Raw genomic sequence first — 7,863 nt, forward strand, 5'->3', positions numbered from 1 at the left:
GGAAGGGGCTCCCTCTTATTTAGCAAGGTGCGGCAGAGCAGAAAAATAGTGTTTTCTTCAATATGTTCCAGTTGCTCCAGTTTATTACGGCTGTTCCCCATCACCAGCAGGAATTTCAGGAGCAATTTCCTTGCAACTTAGCTAGGAAAGGATTAGTGTTTCCTAGCAACGTTCGGAGCATCTGTATTGGTATTGATTTTTTTTTTGTGCGACAATTACATCGTTTTGATGAATTCTTCTCAAAACCCTGTATTGGGGTATCTAAAGGGCAGCGATTATCAACAGCTTAAGAAATAGCTTTAAAGCATCGTCTACCCTCGATGAATTCTCACAGTCCAATCTTATGGATGTTTATTCAGAAGGAAGACCCACTCTGTTCAATGGGACTCCCCATGTAAGTGATCACTGCAACTCTATTGTGACAATCCCAAAGATACCAGGGCTGAATCAAGGTTACTTGCTGCTTCATGCCAGGTTGGACAGGGCAGACATTTTCATGAGAAAAAAGAGAATACCCCCTGCAATGCAGCAGAGGATTCTGGGGCATACTCTTCATCTTTGTGGGAAGCTAATGATGCCAGACGTGACACAAGAATTTGAACACATGTACTGCATCTGGCATGGTGTGCGTGTGTGTGGGGGGCTCTTTCAGTTTTGTCTACCCTACCCAGGTGGCTACTTGCTCTTTTTATGGTCAAGCCAGCCCTACTAGATGAGCCACAGGTGCTTTTGGTTATTTCTAAACTTGAGAAAAGTTTTCTGCAATTTGTCTTGCTTGAAATATTTGGAAAGCAAGCCTTGCTTTGTATGCTTCTCCCACTAGAGGTTGGGCTAATGGTTAAACTGAAAGGAACTTTTTCTGAGGACGCACCACAGTGATGAAACTCCTGTCATCAAACCCAGTCTTTTGGAACATCTATATGGTCTGCTAAGGTGCTCTTATTTCACAGAACTTTAGGAAGAATATACTCCTTCGTTTCACTTTATCCCTGCTGCTGGGCTATTATTTGTGATTGATTATTTTTAGAATGTCAAATATCTGATTGCAAAGAGCTCAGAATGCTCATTCTATGCAGAAAGGCAGATCAAGCGTGTTTAAAATAAATAGGTAAGGTATTCTCATACAGGTATTCTCATTTCACAATGAGAAAAGATTCGACAAAAATTTTTCTGGGCTGGGATCCTCATACTGTATTCATCTCTAGAATGCAGAATGTTATAGAAGACAGGTTTCAAATGGAAGTACTGCCTACTCCCAGATAAACCTGCCAATGTATTGTGATCAGTAGTTGAGACACCGCTCCAGATTTCCCACTTTGTTGTTAGGTGAGTGGCCACCAAGGTCTTCTCTGCTTTGGTGCCCTAATTATGAAATGCATACACCTAACGTAGTCACCTGATGCCCAAGCTATTATCCTTTAAGCACCTTGTAAAAGCTATCCCAGGTTCCAAGCCTTTGGCAGGGATATAATTATGAAATTGTTTGTGGTTTCTATTCTAGATGCTGTTTCTATTGTTGAGTTTAGACTTTCTATTTTGTATTTAATTCTTGGTTGTTTTACTTTTGTGCATAAATGCCTTGGCAATCATAAGTGGAATGGCAGATTTATTTTAAAATATTTTAAATACTGGAAATAAAAATAAACATTCTTTTTTGACTCAAGACACATCCAGACGATACTGCGATAGCTGTCAAGTGAGGATGTGACCTTTTTTAAAGCCTTTTTATATAGTTATATATAGTTATATATATTTGATTTAGGGCCAAAACCAATTTTTTAGTGCTAGTGCAGCTGTGCCAATGGGATGTGCACTGCATCCTGTAGTAGAGAGGCAGTCACAGAGGCCTCCTCAACAAATGTTCCTATGCCTCGAGGCTGCACTGCGGCTGCACTTGTGCTGGAAATTTGGATAGAATTGGACCTATAGTCAGTAGTTAGATTTTTTATTTAATATTCATTGATGGCTAGAAGAGAATTGTTTAAATGAGCATGAATGGCTTTTGAGGGCTGATTGTTACTAGCTACTGAAGATTCTAACTTCCTTTTATGGAATTGAGAAAAAGTGCAGTTTGAATCTGAATAGTGAAGTTGAATGATATTGTGTGAGAACTCTGGTACACACTAAACAAATATTTATTTACTGCATACAACTCACCGGAAAGGCCCAGAGTAGAAAAACTTGTAAAATAACAAGTATGGTAGTTTATCTAAAGACTGTCTCTGGTTACTGATCCACTTGGGCCTAGAACTGTTTAGGTGCTTGAAGAGCTCATACAGGCTCAGCAGCTTCCACAGATCTTTGCTACAAAAGTGATGTCAATTTTCACAAGACCTGTCTCATCTTGAGAACTTCTAGGAGCTTGCTTTTTAAAGAGGGAGTACACAACAAACAGCTGTCTGGCAAGGAATACCCACAACTCAGTGAGAAGGCATGTGCTTTGCATCTCAAGTTAAACAAGAATTCAGAAAGCACAGCTAGGAAAGACCTTCACCTGAGACTTGCTGAGGTTCTGCCAGTTAGAGAAAATCTTGGGCTAGATGGCCAAGTGGTCTCAGTAAGGCATCTTCCTACATTCAAAAGCTGCAGAAACGCTCTGGAATGGAGGGGTGAGGATGTGATGCTATTATACTGACTACCTGACACCATCTGCTTGTATGCTCTCCCACACTCAACTTCAGGTTTGTAAAGAAACAGATTAACCTTTTATTAGAGAATGTTTCAATTTTACAAACAGAAAAACGACTGGGTAGAGAATACGAGATCCTGAAACACGGTTACATACATTGAGAGAGTACTGTCAGTCACAAGCACAGAGCATTCGAGTCTGGTATGTAAGTCTGTTCCAGGGGGTTACAGGTGGTAGACTGGAAGTCCATAGGTCACTAGATTCAAGGCTAGAGTGAGACGTGCTCACTCTTGCCTTGCACGTGGCCAGCTGTACCAGGCCAGGCTTCTTCCGCTGATGGCAGCCTCCAGTTGTGGGTCCTGGGGGTCCTCCATGGGTGGTCTCCGCGGTTGTTGGCGTGTCTGGCTTTTGGATGAGTTTGTTCATACATTACAGTAGTGGGGCACAAAGTAGTGGGGCACAGTAGTGGGGCACAAGTGGGTGACATACAGAGTAATAAGCAATTAGCTAAAGGCAAGGGGAAAGAGAATAAAGTAGGAAGTATGTCAGTCCTTCTGACAGCATGTGCGGGTGCAGAGTTGCTCAGGTGGTATATAGTTCAAGGTTGGAGGCGGGCAAGGTCCACCTCCTCCCTGCATAGGGCAGGTGGCGTGTCCCCCAGGCGCCCCCAAGCTGAACAGTCTCTTGGTTGGGGCTTTCGGGGGGGGGGGGTCCACCTGCACCACAGGTTGCCTCCAGAGCTCCCAGAGCTGGTGGGAGGCTGGGAGGCTGTTGCTCATCTCTTGTGGGAAATAGCAGCTTGTGGCTCACCCCTTGTATGGAGTGGGGTGAACTGTGGGTGGCTCCCCTCCACTGTGCCAGGAGGGCAAGCCGTGGGTGGCTCCCCTCCACTGGGTCAGGAGGGTAAGCCGTGGTATTACAACTCTATCCTGTCCTTCCTCTAAGTTGCTCAGGGCGGCTTTAATGGTTCTCTCTCCGCCATCCCCGGTTTCTGCACAATAACCCTGTGAGATATGTTAGGCTGAGTGAAAGTGATTGTCCGAAAGTCACCCAATCTTTATAGCTGAGTAAAGATTGGAACCCAGGGCTCTCCAATTCTAGTCCAACACCCTAACCACCTGATGGGGAGTGTAGGAGCTTCCAGCAGAGCAGTATAACGGCTGCGCAGCAAAAACATGAAGCCGGTACTCAAGGCTGTCCCACAGGAGGCAGGACCATTGCAAATAATCACTCCAGACAAAAGGATGGGATCCACCACCAATGTAAATTTACAGGAGATATTTACAGCAACATAGCAGGAATGCCGGTCAGACAGACAAAAGCTCCACAATCCCCTATACCAGAAAAGAGCTGGTTTGCAGGCCTGCTTTATACGTCAAACATATCTGGTGTACCAATCAGGGGACCTCTACATCCCAGCTTGGGCCAAGCCCAAACTCAGGTGCATAGGGTTTGCACTTTAATATCACCTGCCACTTAGATACATGGAGCACAATAGAATTAAATACCAACAGGCTACATCAGGCACAGTGCCTGTAACTTTCCTCCTGTGAACAAGACCTGAGGGATTTCTCAGGTTTCAGATCTCAACACCACCATACTGCACTGTAGCTATACTATACTATGTTTGCTAGCAACATATAAATGGTGTTATAGCTCCCCAGTAGCCCCACTTCACAAGAAAACTATGTTGCTCTTGGAACTTCACCACTCAGGGAAGTGGAAAACAGTATGGTTATACTCTTACGGTTGACAAACTCTTATTAACAGTCTTGTGCTGTGAATCCTATGGCTGTGGCAGGGGAAGGGGACAGTAACCCAGAACAATCCTAGTTCCTAGTTTGCTCCTGCTGTCTGGGATGCTTATCCAAACAATATCATTCTTCTCTCAACAAGGAATACTGTGGAACTTTCCACTGCCTGTTGCCAAGAAGGTACAGTCCTCATACGTGCCACTTTGCAAATATTCACTGTAATAAAGTGTATGGTACAATAACTGATCATAAAAAGAAATAAATGAAGAAGGTATTCATAAAAATGCACCATGGTCCTTAAATGATCTGTACTGTGTAAACTGTACAGAGAATGAAAACAAGATTGGGGAAAAAATACTGTGCTTCAGTTTCAAATCATACAGTCTAAAATTTGAAGTCTCTGAGACCTTTCTCTTTAGAAATCTCTCTCCCTTATGTAACCCACCACAGACATCCAAGGTTTACATAATTTGAGACTGTAATTTCACCTCTACTACTCTAGTAATGTAAATGAATGGAAACATTTTTTTCTGAAAATGTCACTGTTTACAGCATGACTCTGCAGGAGCAGCCCCCATTTTTTCCATCTCCCCTTTTGATACAGAAGGTGATAGCTTTTTGGAAGACTGCATAGATAGATGCATACACACTCCTAGCAGAAAATGTATAAATTAGGCATTTGCTATCTCTGTGGACATAGAGGCATTTCCACTGAATGATGTTTCTAAACTGCAGTCGTTTATGGCTGGAGGTGGTAGCTTTTCCTAGGATTATGATTCATCCTTCCTTTTTTAAGACTAGAGCACAGCTGTGTATTTAAAATGCCGGGCTGTGTTCCAGTAATATTAAGACTTGAATCTTGTTCTCCGGCAAAGAATATGTAGATTGCATCCACATATCTTTTTTCAGGTCAGTTAAGGATCTGTGAAACCAGAGGGCAAGTCCTCTGCAATAGTGCAAAGAATTTAGGTGAAGTGTCTGCACTTAAGCAGTTGCAACTATGAGACCACCATGAATCAGAAGTGGGTGGAGAAAGGTCAGGATGAAAAAGTGATCAGGTTAGTTACAATTCTAACAACTTTCACTCAGGCGACTCCTGCACCCTTTGTATGCCTGACTATTTGAATTGGTATAATTATTCACACAGAAAACACAAGTCCAAGCCACATTACTATTCTGAGATGTCAGTGACAGGACATTCTACAATCATACAACTCCCCTTTAAATAGCCACTACTGTTGGGCAGCAAGCCAGATGGTACACCAACAAAATCAAAATCCTATCCAGCCCTTCCATTGTGAATACAGACACTAAAACCCAGTGGATAGCTGTATAGGGCTCCTGCTAAGGGCAATGGATCCAGAGGCATCATTAGGGTTTGAGTCACATGCTGTGAGAGCTTATTGCGTCACCCCTATGATGGATCTCCTCCTGTATCAGACCATACAGAACAAATTATAATATTACACACATAGCCTAAATGCAGTGGCATCAGTAGGGTTCACAACATTAACAAATTCCACAAACAGGCAACCAATGAACCAAAGAAAGATGCGTTGCAATCTAACACTTCTCATCGTTGATCAGGAGACTATGTTTGAGAACTATCTATTCCTATACTGTCATACTGCAAGTATGACTGATAATGTAAAGTTAGAACAGTATTTAATTACTTCAACTTTATTACCAAATCCAAAAAAGTTCTTTAATCAGAATTTATTATCACATGCTGCATTATTTATTCACCACAAAACAACAGCTCAGAGATACCAAGCAGGAACTCTGGATTAAAGATCTATGCCTTAATTACTGGGTTAAAGCTTTCCAATCTCTTGCTGTTCTACACATTCCAAGATTATAAATATTTTTTTAGCAGCTTACCCAAACTGTAGACACACAATTGTGGGGTACTGAGCCTGCTAGAATCCACCAATATCACAGATTCTACTTAAACAAGAAGACTTTTTCAGAACGTCTTCGGAACCTGTGGTTTTGACCCACGGACCAACCTGACCTCTGGACATGACTGGAAGCACGTTCTGATTGCCATCTGGAGGCTTCCTGAGGCTTGGAGATGCTGTGTGTGGCATCTCCAGGCCTCAGAAAGCCTCCAGATGCAACTGGAACACACATCCAAAGGTCAGGTCAGCCCCCAATCTGCAGATTTGTTTATCTGTGGGTTTCAGCATCTGCAGGGATACTGGCATTTGGTATGACCTCAGGTAATCTCCACCTGACAGGAGGGGCAGAGAGTGAGAATGTAAGACAATCCATTCCCTTACCCTTTGGTTGATCTGTGTATGGAAGAACAAAGCATGTGCTCACAGTTTCTGGGTGAGACAGAGACTGGATTTGATCTGGGACAGATTGGAAGGGAAGCTAACAGCACAATTCTATGCTTGACTACTCAGAAGTTAGCCCCATTGAGTTCAATGAGATTTACTACCAGGTGCGTATAGGACTGCAGCACAAGAGATGGAGACAGCTATAGCACCTTAGCACCTTGCATACACAGGCATGCCTGGAGACCACATGTAACCTGATGTTGTTTGCAAGAGTATCCTTCTATTTGCCTCCATCCAATACTCAGTCTTGCCATCTGTAAATCAAACAGATATTACAAAGACACAGTGATTTTTCTTATAAATGAAGCCAGAACAAAGATATTGCTGTGGCCCTGGAATTTCTCACTGCTCAGGAAAGTGGAACACAAGCAGACAACACTATCTATGTCAACGTGGAAAGCCTCTGAAAGCCAGTTTGGTGTAGTGGTTAAAGTATCAGATCAGGGCTGGGTGCAGAGATTCAGGTTCAAATCTCTACCTATCCAAGAATCTCACTGGCTGACTTTGCAGCAGTAACTCAGCCAAACGAAACTCACAGGTTTCTTCTTAGGATAAAGATGGGAGATCATGGATACCAATGTTGTTCAACTTCAGGGTAGGGGCACAATGGGGTCACAGCAACTTACATGAATGAAAAAAAAATGAAGACCACTGGATTAGAGTATCACCAGGTAAATGGGCAGGCATCTGGTGTGCCTCTTCAGGTATCAGGAGATTGTGCTCCAGTCCTGCTCCAACTGTGCTAAAATGCCTTTCACTAGTGTGCATTTCATGGTAACTCTTTCTGCTCTAATAAGAATACAATTGGTTACAGTGAACAGTGATGGGAGAGTGTAAAGGGGGCAGGGAGTGGGCGGACAGGGTCCCAGGGTCAGTCAGTCTCTTGGGGTCATGGGACAAAAAAGGTTGAAGATCACTGATGGATGCCATCCGAGGAAGGACAGGATACAAGTGCCCAACAATAAGGCTTGCCATCCCTCCAGGATTGGCCCAGAGTTTCTAAGACACATCACCAATATCCACCTGACTACAGGAAGCAATTCTGGGAATTTTAACAAAGCCTCCATTTACTTCCTGACATTATGTCATGACAAAAAAAAATGTCCAGGAATAGGTTCAGTCAAAGTTGGCAACC

This window comes from Tiliqua scincoides, chromosome 5 (assembly GCF_035046505.1).
Source record: "Tiliqua scincoides isolate rTilSci1 chromosome 5, rTilSci1.hap2, whole genome shotgun sequence".
Taxonomy (NCBI): Eukaryota; Metazoa; Chordata; class Lepidosauria; order Squamata; family Scincidae; genus Tiliqua; species Tiliqua scincoides.